This window comes from Giraffa tippelskirchi, chromosome 4 (assembly GCF_054371585.1).
Source record: "Giraffa tippelskirchi isolate mGirTip1 chromosome 4, T2T-mGirTip1v1.2.pri, whole genome shotgun sequence".
NCBI lineage: Eukaryota > Metazoa > Chordata > Mammalia > Artiodactyla > Giraffidae > Giraffa > Giraffa tippelskirchi.
In genome coordinates, this window is record NC_137278.1 from 24,980,090 (window position 1) to 24,999,652 (window position 19,563).

Consider the following 19,563-nt stretch of genomic DNA (forward strand, 5'->3'; position numbering starts at 1 on the left):
TGTTTTATGGAAGGCACAGTCCTCTTCAGTTCAGTTCAGTTCAGTCACTCAGTCGTGTCCAGCTGTTTGTGACCCCATTGACTGCAGCATGCCAGGCCTCCTTGTCCATCACCAACCCCCAGAGTTTACCCAAACTCATGTCCATTGAGTTGTTAATGCCATCCAACCGCCTCATCCTCTGTTGTCCCCTTCTCCTCCTGCCCTCAATCTTTCCCAGCATCAGGGTCTTTTCCAATGAGTCAGTTCTTCCCATCAGGTAGCCAAAGTATTGGAGCTTCAGCCTCATCCTCAGTCCTTCCAATTCAGGACTGATTTCCTTTAGGATGGATGGGTTGGATCTCCTTGCAGTCCAAGGGACTCTCAAGAGTCTTCTCCAGCACCACAGTTCAAAAGCATCGATTCTTAGGCACCCAGCTGTCTTTATAGTCCAACTCTCACATCCATACATGACTACTGGAAAAGAACTTGACTAGATGGATCTTTGTTGGTAAAGTAATGTCTCTGCTTTTTAATATACTGCCTGCTGCTGCTGCTGCTGCTAAGTTGCATCAGTTGTGTCCAATTCTGTGCGACCCCATAGACGGCAGCCCACCAGGCTCCACCGTCCCTGGGATTCTCCAGGCAAGAATACTGGAGTGGGTTGCCATTTCCTTCTCCAGTGCATGAAAGTGAAAAGTGAAAGTGAAGTCGCTCAGTCGTATCCGACTGTTTGAGACCCCATGAACTGTAGCCTACCAGGCTCCTCCGTCCATGGGATTTTCCAGGCAAGAGTACTGGAGTGAGTTGCCATTGCCTTCTCTGTAATATGCTGTCTAGGTTGGTCATAACTTTTCTTCCAAGGAGCAAGCGTCTTTTAATTTCATGACTGCAGTCACCATCTGCAGTGATTTTGGAGCCAAAAAAATAAAGTCTGAGTTCCTTTAAAAACCTCCACTGAAGTTCGATGTTATTCTTCAAGGTCTTTGCCATTCAATTTGTGTCTTATTTCATGTGTCAAGTGGCAGAGGCATGCCTCCAGGAAGCCCAGACATTCTGGTTTACAAATAAACAAAGGAGCGTGTCTGGGCTCCTTCACCGCACTGTTTCTGGCAGGATCCTGGGGTTGGCACTAAGCTGTGCCAGTGTCGCAGGCTCCTGGTAGAATGATCAGTACAAGGGACTTTAAACAAACATTTGTATTGGCTCATTCTTGACTCTCAAAAATTCCTAGGCTGTCATAATTTACCATTGGTAAATGGTAAATCATTTAGCATTTTCCTGATGGGGACATTGAGGCTCACAGAATGATATCACAGGATATTATGTAACTTCTCAAGAACTGGAACATTCTTGCAGGGAGAACTTGTTTCTTTCTTGTTTCCCAGTTCTCTCTCCTCCTTAGGGTCAGTAGCTGAAGTGGACTTAAATTAGAAACTCCCTGTGTCCATGAAGACTCTTTTGGTTACAAACAACAAAAACAGTTTCTAGATTACATTAGCAAAAGGTGGGGTTCATTCAAAAACAGGAAGGAGACTCACTGGCCCATAGGAAGAACAGAATACCACTCCATGGGAGGACATGACTAGGGCATCTTCAGGGTCACCAAGGATGCCTCCCTGGGGACCTTGCCGACTGACTCCAGCTGCTGGGGTTTTGGACTCGGAATAATCACGTGGTTCTTTAAAAAAAATTTTTTTTTCTAGCTCTTTTACCCTCTCAACTGAAAGCATTTGAAAGAATCAAAATTGCTCAACTGATTCTTGTTTGTTCAAAATAATCAGAACTTTTGTTGATGGCAAAAATAATTTTTGCCACCTTGTGTTCAAGTCTTTGGGTAAATGCTTGGGCATGATGGGTGTTAGAAAGTAGGGGGACTGTTGGAGGAACCTGACTCAGCTTGGCTGTACAGGCTGCCGTTAGGCTAAATGCATGGATGAGTGATATTAGACTGGGTGACTGGGCATTGATGAAGATGGGAGAGTGTTCAAGGCTGAGAAAACTTTGGTCAAAGGTGATCCTGGAGCAAAGGGAGTGTACTGGGTTGAGATGAGAATTGCAGGCAAATGGAGAGAGCAGTGCCAAGTCATGAAGAGCTTGGATCTGATCCCGTGCCCTGTGGGGAATCTTTGAGGCAGCATTAAGGAGGGGAAAATGGGAAGTTTGTATTCTAGAAAGCTTTCTTCGGCCATGTGGTGAATGGGAAGACAGCAAGAAAAGATGAAAAACAGGAAAGTGAGGACTTAGAAATGGGACATGCAGCAACCTTACTCCACATTATTGCAACAGGCAAGTGAAATTTAGGAATAAAGAGAATTCGCTGACAGTTTTCAGCTGTACAGTGGAGTCTTATTCATATCAAGGTCCCATTTATTAGACGGAATCACAGCCCAGACTTGCAGTGGCCTTAGAGTGAAGTTTCTGCGTATACCTGCCCTTAGGTAAGCAACCCTCCATTAGGTGCAGAGGTGATATGGGGTCTGGCATGGCTTATTGTTTGGAATGGTTTTCTTATTTTTTAAATTTTACTCTTTTTCTTTGGAAACTGTCCGGGCGGAAGGGCCTCTCTCTGGTCACATGATTCGTTAGAGCTCAATCCCAAGAGAATTAAGGAGCCACAGCACGTGGTCCCTTGTCTGAGACTGGTCGCAGTCACGTGCTGCCTGGCTCTCCAGGCAGGGTGAGGGTTCACGGGTAGGGGCTGTGTTGATGTTCTGCTGTTGCTCTGGGGTCAGCAGGGCCAGTGTGTGCGACCCAGGGTTCAGACATACCAGCCCCTTGAGGAGTAGAGGCCTGTTCTCATGGCTGGGCAGGCATGTGGGAAGGCAGCCCAGGGCTGAGCCCTCCCTCTGACACCTTGGGGACTGTTCCTTGGCTGCTACTCCCCTGTGCTTTTACAACAGCCTCATCCTTTGTCTGTCTACCTCCACATTCTGTGCAGCCACTACATATTCATCATACCGTCATCTTCTTTTGGGCTTCCCAGGTGGTGCTAGGGGTAAAGAACCCTCCTGTCAATGTAGGAGATGTAAAAGATGCAAGTTTGATCCCTGGGTTGGGAAGATCGCCTGGAGGAGGGCATGGCAGCCCGCTTCAGTATTCTTGCCTGGAGAATCCCCATGGACAGAGGAGCCTGGTGGGCTACAGTCCATAGAGTTGCAGAGTCAGACACGACTGAAGCAATTTAGCACACAGCATGCATATTCTTTTGATCTCCCCAACCCCAATTTAATTTTAAGGAAAGTTTTAAAAGTTGAATTGTGGTAAAATACACACAGCATCAAATTTACCATCTTACCATTTCTAAGTGCATATCAGGAGTGTTCAGTAGTTTTCACATTGTGGTGCAACCCATCTCCAGAACTCTTTTCATCTTGCAAAACTGAAATTCTGTACCTCTTAGCCCAGGGGTCCCCAAACTCCAGACTCTAATGCCTGATGATATGAGGTGGAGTTAGTGCAATAATTAGAGAAATAGAGTATGCAATAAATGTAATGTCCTTGAATCACCCCCAAACCATCACTCCCAATCCTGTTCCAGTGAAAAACTGTCATCCATAAAACTGGTCTTTGGGGCCAAAAAGCTGGGGGACCACTGCCTTAGACAATATCTCTCCATTGCCCCCTCCCCCAGCCCATGGCAACCATCATTCTACTTTCTGTTTCTATGAATGTGATCACTCTATGTATTTCATAAAAGTGGAATTGTACAGAATTTTTGTTTTTGTGATTGGCTTATTTCATTTAACATATCTACAGGGTTCATGTATATCATAACATGTATCAGGATTTCTTTCCTTTTTAAGCCTGAATAATATTTCACTATTGTATATACCACATTTTGTTTATTCTTTCATTTGTTAACAAACACTTGGGCTGCTTCCACCTTTTGGCTATAAGAATAATGCTGCTAAGAACATGAGTGAACAAACCTTGTCCTTCTTTGTATAAAGTCCTGTCTCCTGAGCCGACCCTTTTCTTTCATCTGGAGAGCAATGACATGGCAGCTTTTTCTACTTTCTGCCCAGCCATTCTGCATCCTGGTGGCCTAAAGGAGTGTCTGTTCTACAAGTACATTCTGTATTGTTTCAGTTGAGCTATTTAATCCTTGTCCCTCAACTATCACATATTTTTAGGAGTTTCTTTATAAATTTTTTTTGAAAGTTTTGCTTCCTGATCTCTTTTCCATCATTTGCTTCTGGAGGGGACGGAACAGGAGCATCACTGCGTGAGGGGAAGATGCTCCCTAGGGTGTCACCCAAGGAAAACATTCCGAGCAAGAAGACAGTGCACTGCAGGAGAGGCAGATCCAGCCCTTCATGGGATCGTTAGTCGCAAGGATGACTTTGCAAGGACTGAAAGTCCCAGTGTCCATTGGTGCCATCACGTGGGGAGAACTTGACCAATTGTTGGGAACTGCAGGCCCAGGAATGAGCGTGGACCCATGCCAGGGTGTCGTGCCACTTGGATGAGAAGGAAAAAGGGACAGGAGACGAGAGCCTGTAGGACCTGCATGCATGTGACAGGGGGAGAGGAATCAGTGCCTGAAGGTACTTCTGAGAGGCTATTTGGGAGCTGAGATGTGTAAAAACCCCTGCTTTGGTGCCCCCTTTTTTAAACCTACAAGTTTAAGTGCTCCTAAGATCCAATTTATGTTTCCTTTGCATGTGACACCATCCAGAGGCTTGGTTGTAGAGGGCTCCCCAGGACTTATTAAAGTTAAATGTTGATATTAAAGCTGCCTGTCTTTGGTCTTTGGTCAATACTTCCTTAGTTTGAGTTTGGCAGTGCTTCCCCACCACTCTCTCCCCATTTTACTCTTAGATTTAGAGAGAAAGTAGTTTATAATTTCATATCTAACTTGTCATCTTCTTCTAGACCCAGGAAAAGTAAAATGAGATCTCTCAAAAAACACTAATAAGAGGAAGGCAATTGTGTTCTTTATACAGGAATTTAAGCTTTAAAATGGAAAAAATTTCCTTGAGTAACGCTTTCCTGAAGTCACTGGAAATGTGATTTCACCCGATTTTTCCAATATTCAGTTCAGTCGCTCAGTCGTGTCTGACTCTGTGACCCCACGGACTGCAGCATGCTGGGCTTCCCTGTCCATCACCAAACTCAAACTGGAGCTTGCTCAAACTCATGTCCATCGAGTCAGTGACATCATCCAACCATCTCCAATATTTCCATTTCCAATATTACACTAATATTTTTCCTATATTACACTAATATACACTTGTGTACTTAATACACATGAGGACAGTAATATTTTTAAATTATAAAATATAGTATTTCCTATGTTATATTTTTATAAGCAGTTGGCTTGAGGAACATTTCCTTACTCTTGGCCTGGTATTTGAGAGCACATACATCAAATGCCATTAAAGGAAAATGGTTCTAATTGGCAGAGATGCCGTTGAAGATTAGGAAGGATTTACGATGCAGATCAGGGATGAACCCAAGAGTTCCTGCATTTTGCTGCATTCTTACCTGCTGTCACCTGCAACATACTTCCTCTCTCTGCAATGCTCCCATCAGAAGAGCCACAGGCATTTTTTGCTCCTTTGAAAGAGGTATCTGTGGATCACACTTTAGTGTTCACTTATCTGGGTCCTACCACGAATTCCAATTAATATTTCCTTTGAGATCTAAGACAATCCTTTTACTAGCTTCCTAGCCTCTATTTCCAACCATCATTTTAAGCTGTTTAATTTCAGGGCTGACTGGTCACCAGAAATATTGTTTCCACTAAAGCAAGTAATTTCAAGCTTGTGAGATTTAATAATGATCGAATTCTTCCATTCAGAAAAATCTCTCTAGGAGTCAACTATGAGATTAGGAGAAGGCAACTTTAGAAAGCTGATATTATAAACCTGTGTGTCTGTGGGAGTGAGGCCAACCTATGGAGGCATTTAGTCAGGAATGTGAATGCTTTCTCACCTGGTGTTTTAAATCTGACGTCACCCCCTTCGTCTCTTTGACACTAACATGTTTTCAGCTCCTGTTAATGTCTTTGGTGGAATGCTGTGATCTATTGCGTGCATGTGCTACATTGCTTCAGTCGTGTCTGACTCTATGGACTGTAACCTACTAAGCTCCTCTGTCCATGGCATTCTCCAGGCAAGAATACTGGAGTGGGTTGCCATGTCCTCCTCCAGGGATCTTCCCCACTCAGGGATCAAAACTGAGTCTCCTGCAGCTCCAGCATTGCAGGCGGAGTCTTTACCGCTGATCTACTGGGGAAGCCCTGAGATCTATTAGTGCCTAATAATTTATGGTTTTTTTTTTTCCCATGTGGATTTCATCCCTAAATTAGGTAGATTGATAAATGGTGGTAAGATTTCATTTCATTATTCTTCCTAGCTTCATACTAGTACTAACTAGTGTCTTTAGACTATTATAAGAAACTTGTCAGTCACCTGTCATACCCCTGCGTTGATTCCTCCAGCAGGAGTCTCTTGTTATTGGAGATTTTCCTGATGAATGCAAATTGAGATATTTCCTGCCATATCAGTAAATGAAGGAAGTCACAGTCATCAGCAATAGCAGCCATCACTGAAGGTGAGCGGGTGAGCCCTGAGAAAACTCAAGATGTGAAAAATGCAGGATACTGGCCCCAGATAGCTGAGGTGGAGATCAGAGGAAAGATTTCAGTGAGCCCAGACTCTTGCACCTTTCCACAGATTAAAAAATAACGTTAAATTCCTTAACTTGGATATCTGGTTTTCTTTAACTGAAAATAGACTTTCCACATTTAGACTACCGGCCTTTGTTGCAAAACTTCTATGTAACCTGGCTTCTCTTCCTCACCTCCTCAAAGCATTTCTTTCAGGGTTGCTTGAGATGCTGCCTCCTAGGCTTGAAATCCTAAAAATTCCTGCTGTGTAAAACATACCTCTCAACTTTTAGGTTGTGAATATTTCCCCCCCCCCCCTTTTTAGGCTGTGAATACTTTTTTAAAGCCTACATTAACAAACTTTAATTGAGCGATACAGTTTTTGCACCTTCCCTTCTCCCAAATTCCTTTGGTGGCAAAGATCATCTTTCTACTGCAGAAACCTATTCCTGTGTTCTCTGATGGTGCTAATGTTTCCACTTTTTTGGCCACAGGCGTGGGCAATGCCCCAGACCCTTCAGGTACAAATGGTCAAGAGGTGGAGTTTCTCCCTTTCATAGAATCAGTCTTTATAAGGATGATGTGAACTGAAGCTGTTGATCCCCATCATTGCCACCACATTGGGGAAACTGCCTGAGAATAAAGTCAGAACAGAAACACAGAGCTAAGGGATGGAGAAAAAAGAGATGCCTTCACAATATCCTTGAACCTCTTTCTCTTGACACCCCTCAGTCAATTCTGCTCCTTACACCTACCTGGGGCTACAGTCCATCTTTTGTGTACACTAGTTTAATAGTTGGGCTTTTGTCATTTGCAATCATAGTATCCTAAGTGATACAACTGGCAGCAATTTCATCTGTGGAAGTTTCTTTGTATCAGGTTTCATTGCCTATTTCATTTACTTCTCTGTCATTCTTGAACTTATCTGGTGATCTGCACAGAGTGGATGATGGACGGACACCTATTTTTCATGAAGGGCAGTAGGCAGGTGGCTTTCAGTGAGTTGGAAGATCTCCTACTAAGGTTGCCAGATAAAATACAGGATGCCCAGTTAAATCTGAATTTCAGATAATGAATATTTCTTTTAGTATGAGTATGTCCCCTGTAACACTTGAATTTCAGGCCAAATAATTTTAGTATAAGTATGTCCTATAAATTTATGGGATAGACTTATGCCAAAAAATTTCATTGTTTACCTGAAATTCAAGTTTGAGTATCCTGTATTTTACCTGGCAGTACAAGTCTCACCAAATAATCATACTTTAGGAATATGCTTAAAATAACATCATGAGGTTTCTAAATTTAGGAAAGCATCCTACATAAATATCATGCACATCTACAATGTAAAATTTAAATTTAACTGGGCATCCTGTATTTTTATTTGCTGAGTATGTTCTCAACTTACTTCAATTATCTTCTTGATTTGTTGATACAGTTCCTAAATTCTAGTTACCAGGAGCCAATTTGTTTTTCTGCCCCATGGTCAAAGAAGTGATGTTTAGCTTCAAGCCACTTCAATTGGCCCTCATCTCTCTCCCTTGTCTCAAGGCAAAGGGTATTATTGCTTATTTAAAATTTATTTTATTGAAATATAATTGATTTACAATGTTGTGTTAATTTCTGCTGTATAGCAAAGTGATTTAGTTATACATATATGCATTCCTTTCCAAATTCTTTTCCATTATGATTTATCACAGTATATTGAATACAGCTCCCTGTACTATACAGTAGGACCGTGTTTATCTATCTTGTATACAAGAATTTGTGTCTGCCAATCCCAAGCTCCCAATCCACCCCTCTCCCATTTCCCCTTCTGTTTAGCAACCACAAAGAGCGTTACTGTTAATGAAGCACAGTTCCATGGCCCATGTGGGAGGGAAAGAGATGTCAGGAGAATTAACATTTACCAAGGCTTGCTCACTTGTTAAGCTTTAGGGAAAGTTTTATACCCTTTGATTCATTTACTCTTTGGGACCACTGTGTGAAATAAACTCCATCTATCCCTATTTAAAAAATAAGGGAATCGAGACCCAGACAGGTGAAGTAATTTGCCTCAAAACTCATAGCTTGAAAGTAGTATCAGGTTCAACTGACCCCAAAACCACACTCTTTATGTTGGTTCAGTTTCTTAGAGAGAGAATAACGCCCGTGCCAAGTGGCTTCAGTTGTGTCTGACTCGTTGTGACCTCCATGGACTGTAGCCCACCAGGCTCCTCTGCCCATGGGATTCTCCAGTCAAGAATACTGGATTGGGTTGCCATGTCCTTCTCCAGGGGATCTTCCTGACCCAGGGATCAAACCTGTGTCTCCTGCGGCTCCTGCGTTGCAGGCAGATTCTTTATTGCTGAGCCACTGGGGAAGCCTGGAACAACTCTTGTGGTATTTTTTAGCGGAGTAGGACATCCCCAGAGCAATGAGATCAGAGCCAGCAGAGGGACAATGATTGCCAATGTCCAACTTTGGGCCAGAAAATCTGAGACCTTTACCCTCTGTTCACACCCAGCTGGAATGGGTGGACAGTTTCATGCCTTTCCTTGATATAGCAACAACAGCAAAGCAGATGGACCTCAAACATATGAAAAAAATGTTCAAATATACTCATAAGTAGAAAAATAAAAATTAAAATATCTCAACATAGCATTTCTTACCTATCAGGTTTGCAGATATTAAAAAGGTTAATCAACTGGTTGATGAATCTGTGGGGAGACAGTTACTATTATACATTGCTGGTGGGGATGCAAACTGGTACTACTCATCTGGAGAGGAATTTGGCTACACTTGACAGAACTATAAATGTGCTTACCTTTTGACACAGCATTCTGGCTTCTAGGAATCTGCCCTGAAGACATATCTCAAGGATGTGAAAACATGTATGCACCAGTTTCTTCATGGAAGCATTGTTCGCAATTGCAAAATATTGGTTTATAGTTAATAGCATTATGCCAATGTTAATTTCCTAGGTTTATCCTTCTATAATTTTGCTCTGGTTATGTAAGATGTTAACACTAGGGCAAGCTGGGTAAAGGGTACTTTTCTGTACCATGTTTACAAGTCTAAAATTACTTTATCAATATAAAAAGTTTGAACTACAACAAGGAAGCAGATTTCTCATCACCTCATGTGAGGCATGATGTCAGGAGTGGACCAGCAGTGAAGGGTCTTAGCTGCTCAAGTGCCTCGTCTTTAGGACCATTGCATCCTGGAGAAGTGGGTTGGGCTGAGCTTGCAGGCAGGAGGTCATGAGAGAGAGAGTGAAGAGGTGGAGATGGCTATCAGCCATGTCCTTGCTGAGACTTTGAGGAGCAGCACACTCCAGTGGGAGAAAACCAGAGGGCAGCATACCTGTCCAGACTGCTCTATCTAATGTTCAGACTAAGGCTCTGAAGGATATCCTTGGAAACCATTCCGTTATATGAAAGTGTCATCTCATTTATGTGAGAGATTTACCGTCCTTTCCCAGTCACTGGTTATTTGTATCATATGTTCAAATACCTTGAACTATTAAGACAGTACACATCCCTCTCTTTATGTGGCATTTTCAGTCCTACAAAGAGAAAAGCTATGAATTGCTTAAGAGGGAGAGTCAGTTCTTTCTCCAAAATGACTTGCTCAAAAATGCTGTGCTCTTACTTCTAAAAGTTGACCACTGAATTGAAGTGTCCTTAAGATGACTTGGGTGTCTCCTAACATCTTTTATCATTTTTAGTTTATGCTTCATAGTACAATAGAGATTCAGTTCAGTCACTCAGTCATGTCCAACTCTTTGTGGCCCCATAGATTGCAGCACACCAGGCTTCCCTGTCCATCACCAACTCCCAGAGCTTGCTCAAACTCATGTCCATTATATTGGTGATGCCATCCAACCATCTCATCCTCTGTTGTCCCCTTCTCTTTCTGCCTTCAGTCTTTCCCAGCATCAGGGTCCTTTCCAGTGAGTCAGTTCCTCGCATCAGGTGGCCAAAGTGCTGGAGCTTCATCATTCACCATCCTAAAATATAGATTAGCTGATTTCTATTTGCTCTTCTAAATTTTTTGGCCAGAGCTAGGCTTTGGGCTTCAGTGATACCTCACCATCATATGAAACCCATAATCTTGTGGAAATGGGGTGGATTGATATGTGTATGGGGAATGTTTTTAACCATGCAGCATCCCTAAATTCACACTTACTCTACTACCTGGGATGAATGCTGAGACAGGGCAAGCCCAGCCCTGCTGGGAGTCCTTACTTTCAATGTGGGGGTTCATGTCCATGGGGCCTGAAGTACCTGCATGAACCAGGAACCATGCTAAGGCTGATACTGCATTTAATCACCACAGTAACCCACCCTGTTAGGGCTCAGAAAGGGTAATGGCTTTCCTGAAGGTCACAAAGCTAATGAATTGTGGAGCTGAGGTTTGAATCTGTCTGATCCCAAGAGATCTTTTTAATAAATACACCTTCTACCCAGTGGGCCGTCCCTAGTGGCTCATATGGTAAAGAGTCTGCTTGCAGTGCAGGAGACCTGAGTTCAATCCCTGGGTCAGGAAGATACCCTGGAGAAGGAAATGGCAACCCACTCCAGTATCCTTGCCTGGAAAATTCCATGGACGGAGGAGCCTGGCAGGCTACAGTCCACTGTGTCGCAAAGAGTCAGACATGACTGAACAACTTCACTTCACTTTACTGTACCCAGTAGAGCGTGACCAACTTAGCCAATTCTGCCACCTTCCTGAGGCCTATTTCTGCCCATGCTTGTGGGGAAAAACAACAGGGTCCCACTGTCAGTAGAGGCACCTCACCTCTGTTCTAAACATGGGAGCATCTGTCCCTCGTTCTCACTCAAGGTTCATAATATTTTCCCAGCATCAAAGTCGTTTCAAGAGAAGGCTCACTTGTCAGTTAAGATTGGCATATGCAGGAGACCTCAGAGCAAGCCCAGCCTCACCACCTTCTGACACCAGAGCCTCAGGACTCTCACCCAAGAGTGAAGAATGCCAAGAACCCCTCTTCTTGCTTTTCAAGGAAAGGTTCCATTTGTGTCTTGAAAAGACCATAGGCTTGGAGTCACACCAGAGTATGGATACTGTCTCACCACTGTGTTTCCTTGGATAAATGAGTTCACTTCTCCAGACTTGACTTTTTTTCTATAAAGCAGGAATTGTAATACTTTTCACTGAATTACTGTCTGAATTTATGAAATCATCTAGTCTGTGGCAGGCGTTGAGTAAACGTTTCTTATTTTGACAAACACTACAAATTCTCAGTATAGCGCTTCTCCCATATATTCCTTCCACAGTGCTTGGTTTGTTTCCAATGTAGAAGAATAAAGTTGCAAAGCATGCTGCCTCTCAGAATTACTTTTATTTCTGGAGAATGGAGACTCTGCCTAGGAGGAAAATGGGAGTTTTCCCGGCTTTTGTGCAGGTTTTATTTGTATGCACCAGCAAACAAGCCTTCTTTGTTCTGAAGATAAATTTCATTCTAATGGTGCCAATGAATCTTTCAAAAATTTCATAATTGCCATTCCTAGCATGTTCCACACTGAAAGATAACAAAAGATTTAGGTGGCCAGTTCAGATTGGACTTGGAGATGGATGTGCATTTGAAAACGCTTCAGCTGCTCCCTGAGTCATCTCAGTCCATGATGACGTGCAGCTGAGCTAGATGGTGGAGTCAGCAACATCAGCCCAGCCTGGGTTGGCCTGCCAGTAGGACTGAGGAAGTCTATCGTATGGGGTACAAACTGGAATGTAAGAAGAGAAGATGATCCAGAGGCTACAGCAGGATAAGTTAGTGAGAGATGCAGTTTATGAACATGTGCAAACAAAGATCTAGTAATGTTTTGGCAGTTATTCAAACAGAAAAAAAATGGTGGGAGAATTTAGTTACCATGTCACACCAGGTAGTAAATTTATCCTTTGGCCTTCAGGGCATAAATGTTCTAGAATTACCCAAGAAAGTATGATTGATGATGCAGGTGAAATGAGCAACCTAAAATTACCTGTTTTTGTCATCTATAATGATAGAATAATCTGCTCCACTTTCTTCTGGCTAACTCCTATTCATCCTTCAAAACCCAGCTCACGTGTTTAACAACTGCAGGAAAATTTTCCTAACCATCATTTGTCTCCTGAAATGTATAAGGTTTCCCTCCTTCGTGTCCCCATTTCACTTCACAAGACCTCTGTCATGGCCTGATCTCTCTATCTGATGATTAAGGGTACCTCACGTCACCTAAACTCTTGCATCACTTCTCTACTGTGTATTTGGGAGTAATGTCTATTTCAGAGTTGATTCACACTCAGCTGCTTCTGGAGAAGGCAATGGCACCCCACTCCAGTACTCTTGCCTGGGAAACGCCATGGTTGGAGGAGCCTGGTAGGTTACAGCCCATGGGGTCGCGAAGAGTCAGACACGAGTGAGTGACTTCACTTTCACTTTCACTTTCATGCACTGGAGAAGGAAATGGCAACCCACTCTAATATTCTTGCCTGGAGAATCCCAGGGACGAAGGAGCCTGGTGGGCTGCCGTCTATGGGGTTGCACAGAGTCGGACACGACTAAAGCGACTTAGCAGCAGCAGCAGCAGCTGCTTCTTTATGGTCACTGTCTTCCAAGCTGCTTTCTGCTTCACTTCTTGGAAGTGATCTCTTTTCTCCCTTAATACTCTGTCATCACCAGCATGTGCATCTCAAAGGCAAGATGCTCTTTATTGCCATATCCTTTTATTTCTCATACCATCAATATGAAGTTTATAATGTAGCAGATTTTGCTGAACATTTGAGATAATGAGAACATGACAAGAACTCTTAAAGCTTGATGTTAAATATCATTGCTTCCATCACCTAAAGGGAAAGGTAAAAGGTTAATTCCTTTGTAGAGAACTCCTCATGATGTTTCCCAGGCTTTGCCTCACTTTTTCTGTCCCCCGCCCCACCCCGTTGGCAGAGAGAAAACCCTTCTTCAATGCTTTACTATAAAATTATCTTCTGCTTGAAGCAAATCACCATCCCCTGCTCACCGAAGTTAGCTTGCTCCAAGCTTCTGTTCTATGTCCTATTCTGGCTTAGTTCAGGCTGTTACAACAAAATACCATGGACTAGGTAGCTCAAACTTCAGACATCTATTTCTCATCATTCTGGAGGCTGAGAAGTCCAAGATTAAGTTGCTGGCAGATCCAGTTCTGTTTAGAGCTTTCTTCCTGGTTTGCAGGCTGCCATCTTTTTGTTGTGTCTTTACATGGCAAAGAGCACAAGCTCTAGACTCTCTTTTTACAGGGACACTAATCCCAACCTGAGGTTTCACCCTTAGGAACTTACCTAAACTTCATTAGCTCCCAAACCCTCACCTCCTGATTCCACTGGGGTTTAGGGCTTCCCTGGTGGTTAGGACAGTAAAGCATCTACCTGCAATGTGGGAGACCCGGCTTTAATCCCTGGGTCAGGAAGATCCCCTGAAGAAGGGAATGGCTACTCGCTCCAGTATTCTTTCTAGGAGAATCCCATGAGCCTGGCGGGCTACAGTCCATGGGGTCGCAAAGGGTGGGACATGACCTTTTTTCACTTCCACACTTAAGACTTCAACATACAATTTTTTGAAGGCTGCAAACGTGCAGTTCGTAACATTCTCTTACACAGGTCACCCACAGGGCAAAATGATTGGAAGCTGTTCATTTTCCGAATTTGAAAATGTATGTGAGAGAGGGAAGGTCTTGACAAGCCAGTTCTGCTTTGAGGTCCCTAATCGCGTGAGATGAAGCTATGGGCTTGTTCTTCCTGTGGACAGGGACAGTCCTTCCTGGGACAGTGTCCCAGCCACCTGAGGACAGCTCAGGGACACAAATCCATATTTGGGTGCACACTCACACCTCCCCCAAGGATACATGTAAATGCTTGTGGACAGTTCAAACTAATTATAGGTTTAAGATAAGAGCTATCTTCCTGAAGGTGATATCATTGAAATCCTTCCCCTGACCCACAATGCAGGAAGCTCTCTTCCTTTTTCTTCCCATCCTCTTGCTTTCAGGTTCATGTACAGGAAGCATACTGTGCATAAGAAGTGGGCATCCATTACAGGATCTTCCTGAACAGCAGAACCATCTGTCTCTTATTCCACCTCTGGCTACAAAATAAGCTTTCTGCCTCTGTGTTACTCCTTTGTCTCTGTTAATCCATTATTGATTGATGCCTGCAGACTGAAGCTTCCTTAGAATCAAAGTATTTATTCTTTTCCCAACTCTCCCTGCCCCTTATCTTCCCCTTTCTCCACCCCAGCATTTGCCTTTTTTTTTTTTTTCAGTGAGCTATTGAAGTCCTTGTTCACTGGAGCCCAGATTTTATGCGTCCTGGATATCACCAGCTGAGCAGTAGGAGGCCCACTACCAGTTGGGTGAGGCCATTGGCTACAGGGACAGTTTTCCCTGTGAGGATGTGTTGCACTGAGATACGGTAACTTTGGCTCCAAATAGGCACTGAATGTATCTGGCTCTTTAGGCAAAGAGGGTTTAGTTTTGAATGATTAATGCTAAGAAAGGTCAGGTGTGCATGGTGTGACCAGTTAATGGAAAAATGACACCCTGTTCTCAGTTGACTGTGCTTACCCCAGACAAATGATGATGCATTTGACAAACTTCTTGTGAGTTTTGTGTCCCGGCTCAGTTCTAAATATTTCAAGCAGTCTGTTCTCTATTCGGCATGCTCTGAAGTGAGCTTTTGTATGCAGCATGTTTTGTTCCCTATTGAAACTACCCAAGCTTTTTAAAGTGTTTAATAACAGAATAGGCAGTAATAGATCCGGCTGCATCTGGCTGTTGAACCCAGTAGGCTTACTTATCTGTAAATCCTCTGAGGAGTAGCCAGTAGGAACATTGCTCATTTTTCTGTTTCTTCCAGGAATTCTTTTATAAAGTTTGAGCGAGGCTGCAAAGTCTCTCTTCCTATTATTGATAATGATATTATTATTATTAATACCATTGACAGAGGCCAAAACCATATTTAAAAGAATGACAGTGGATAAACATGGTAAACCCAGTTTCCTGATCAGGGATCCTACTCTCTTTATGGAAGAGTGTCCGCTGAAAGCCCTCTACTGTTGCTGATGTCATATAGTTGGAACTTAATGAATGCTTTTCTAGTGTATGAATCAAGACTAGGTGAATTGACACCTAGGCAACTACATTGTAAAGTTCCAAGGCCACATTGCTTACAATATGCCTTAAGAAGACCTAGGTTGCTTTCCCAACGTTGTCACTTTTCTAGTCCAGTGACCTTAAGTCAGGACCTCGATTCTTGTGATGATTCTAGTTACCATTTGTGAGTCATAAAAAAAATGATGCATGGTGACATTTATATAAATAAATTTTGTATTTAATCTTAATAAATGATAAATTAAAATAATATTTTATTATATATTTTATACTATATAATATATAGTATAATAAATATATTATATAAATATATATATAATTATATATATAAATATATTATGCATGCACACTTGCTAGGACTCTCAGTAGTGTCCAAGTCTTTGTGATGCCATGGGCTGTAATCCACCAGGCTCCTCTGGCCATGGGATTCTCCAGGCAAGAATACTGGAGTGGTTTGCCATATATATTAAGATAATTATATATATATGTATATACATACATATATATAGTAGTGTTAGTTTCTCAGTTGTGTCTGACTCTGCGACCCCCCTGGACTGCTGCCCATCAGGTTCCTCTGTCCATGGTTTTCTCCAGGCAAGAATACTGGAGTGAACTGCCATTCCCTTCTCCAGAGGATCTTCCCGATGGAAGGAATCGAACCTGCATCTGCTGCATTGCAGGAGGTTTCTTTACTGTCTAAGCTACAAGGAAGCCTCAAGGAAAATGTTTATACTATTGTCCAGCACAAGAACTAAGGAATTATTTGATATTTGAGCAATACCAGCAGAAGTAAAGCGACTATATTCTGTGTATCTAATATGAACACAAAGTGTTTCTAGCTGGCGGGAGTAGAGGTGGGAAGAGCTTTGATTAAAGCATAAATATGTCATAAGTAGTTTAAGTTACACTGATACATGCGTTATCTTCTCTTCAGAATTCCTACAGTACTTGTTTTTGCTGCTTAGTGAGCACTTAGTCAAGTCAGGACATGTGATTGAAGGACAATTATTAACTTGTGAGAGTTCACATTTTTCCCCTGCCGAAGAGAATGTGTAATTGGCAGTCAGATGCACCATTTGTCTCCTCCTCTGTCCCTGAGAACTATTCTTCACATTAAAACGCTACTGTGGAAAACAGATAGGGAAGGCAGGAAGAGGAGCAAGTGAGTACAAGAGGAAGGAGAGGAGGAATTTTCTAGGAGCTATTTGCATGTGAGAAGCTCTTGAGAGCGATGACTTAAGAAATGTTGTGGCAAAGCTAAAGAGGTCTGGGATTTATAACACAAATAAAGAACAGAATTACTTTAAGAATCCTTTTTGCAGATTGACTGCCACCTGGCACTTCTTACAGACTGGCCCCTCTGGTTCACAGTTTTAATAGGGTTACAGATGAAAAGCATTCATGTGAAGTTTTTTTCTCCATCCACCCAAATAGTCTCATCTTTTTTTGTCATCTCCCAATTTGGGCTTCCCTGGTGGCTTAGACAGTAAAGAATCTGCCCGCAATGCAGGAGACCTGGGTTGGTTTCCTGGGTTAGGAAGATCCCCCGGAAAAGGGAATGGGTACCCACTCCAGTATTCTTGCTGGGAGAATCCCCATGGACAGAGGAGCCTGGTGGGTCCTTGGGATTGGACACAGCTGAGTGACTAACACACACGATCAACTCTTGCTAGTTTATCCTTCACTATCATTCATCAGAATAATTTTTGTGGTACACAAATGTGATTATGTCAGTTCTTTGTTTCAAACCCTCCCTAATGGTATGGACAACCCATCCCTTGTGAGTCAAGTTGAATCTGCAGATACAAACACTCCGTGAGCCCTTTGCCCCATGACTGCTCCAGACAACACTCCACCCTCTCTGTGTAGGTGGTCTAACACTGATTTTCCCTCAGGAGGTTAAGATGAAGATGGCTCAGCTGGAGATGAGAGCAGGGATGTCCTCCTGGATGCCCTGGTAATCTCTGCCCAAGCCCACGAGTGATGCCAGCCAAAGCGACAAAGGCAGCAGCCGCACTCCTCGTGAAATCCAGCCTTCAGCTGAAAGCACCAGTGTCATACCAAGGAGTGGGGGTGCGATGGGCGTGTCTGCCCTGTTCCAGAGCCCTGTTTCATCATGGCCATTGTTTGAAATTTCCAGCATAGGATACCACTTGGCTTTATTATTGCTTTTAAAATTCTCTACTGCAAAGCACCCCCTTACTGCCTTTGCAGACTGCTGCCCTGAGGCAAACTGCCCCCGCTCCCCATTTCCTTGTTCACCATAGGACCATGACACCCTCTCCTTTTTCTTTTGCTAGAGACTGAAGAGAGAATGTATCACAGACTTGTGTTGACTGATGCGGAAGTGCTGGTGACCATTGGAGCAGCATCTCCCAGGATTGAGGAAACCAAAATTTGAAGGTCAGACACTTTAGGTCCACACAGAGTGAGACCAGAGGGGAAATTCCATGCCTTGGATTTTGGACATGGGGTGGTGGCTTCAGAAAGGCAAGACATCATGACAGAAAAAGAAGCACTGTGACTGTATAGGTAGAGTTTGGTCATTAACTATGGCTGGCATATCTATATTCAATTTCTCAGCTTGGGATTGTTTTATAAGTACTTATAGATATTAAGAAGATCAAACCAATCAATCCTAAAGGAAATCAATCATCAATATTCATTGGAAGAATTGATGCTGAAGTTGAAGCTCCAATACTTTGGTCACCTGATGTGAAGAGCCAACTCATTGGAAAAGACCCTGATTCTGTGGAAGATTGAAGGTTGAAAGAGAAGAGGGTGATAGAGGATGGTTAGATAGTATCACTAACTCAGTGGACATGAATTTTAGCAAGTCCCAGGAGATAGTGAAGGATGGGGGAGCTTGAGGTGCTGCAGTCCAGGGGGTTGCAAAGAGTTGGACACAACTGAGAGAATGAATAACAAAAACAACAGACATTAAACAGGCTTCCCTGGTGGCTCTGCAGTAAAGAATCCACCTGCCAATGCAGGAGACACAGGAGATGCAGGTTTGATCCCTGGGTGGGGAAGATCCCCTGGAGAGGGAAATGTCAATCCAATTCAGGATTCTTGACAGATATATCCCATGGACAGAGGAAGCTGGCAGGCTATAGTTCATGGGGTCCCAAAAGAGTCAGGCATGACTTAGCAGCCAACAACAACAGACATTGAATGCTATTCCTTTCAAGAGGGCTCTGTTGAATTGTTTAGGTCCCGAATTTGTTATACATTAAAAGTGCTTTATAAAGTTTGTGTGTATGTGTGTGTATGTGTGTGTGTGTGTGTGTGTATGTGTGTGTGTCACTGTTTCACTTACTGTAAATCCTGATGAATTTTGATTTAAATTAAAAACTCTCAGCTTGCTTAAAAGGGGGCAGATATTTGCTACTGATAAATTTGTTTCCAGCAAAGCCTTATAGAACAAACATTGATTCATATGCTACAGAGAGAAGGAACTGGTCAAACACTAAAACTAATGTTATCAACAGCTGGGCAGAATTGAGAAAGGGAGGGCCTGGCTTGGAGAGGAGGCCAGAGCTCTTGATAGAGATCTTTCCTGGGCCTCATAACAGACATAGGTTCCCATCACCTGAAAGATAAGCCTGTGCTCCTAAACGTAGCAGGTACAGACTTGGAGCCCAGCTTGCCTTCTCCACTCCATCTTCCTATGTTGTCCCTTGCATGTATCCTATCTCCATGCCCCAGGCAACAAAAACAGCCAGTCCCTGACTATGACATACTCTTTCATGCCTCTGTGCCTTTATAGGTATTGTTTACCTTCCCTGAGAAGCCAAATTTTCTTCCTTCTCCATCTTCCCATACTCATCTTCCAGAATTAGCAAG

General features: G+C 43.0%; 1 protein-coding gene across 1 annotated transcript in view; it reads left to right on the forward strand.

Annotated features, from left to right (window-relative positions):
* KCNS3 (potassium voltage-gated channel modifier subfamily S member 3) overlaps positions 1-18,967 on the forward strand; it is an 84,835-nt gene extending 65,868 nt beyond the window's left edge. Inside the window, exon 4 of the transcript XR_014082278.1 lies at positions 18,018-18,967. The gene's annotated coding sequence lies outside the window, so the exon portion shown is untranslated. The remainder of the gene's footprint in view (positions 1-18,017) is intronic.
* The last annotated feature ends 596 nt before the right edge of the window (positions 18,968-19,563 follow it).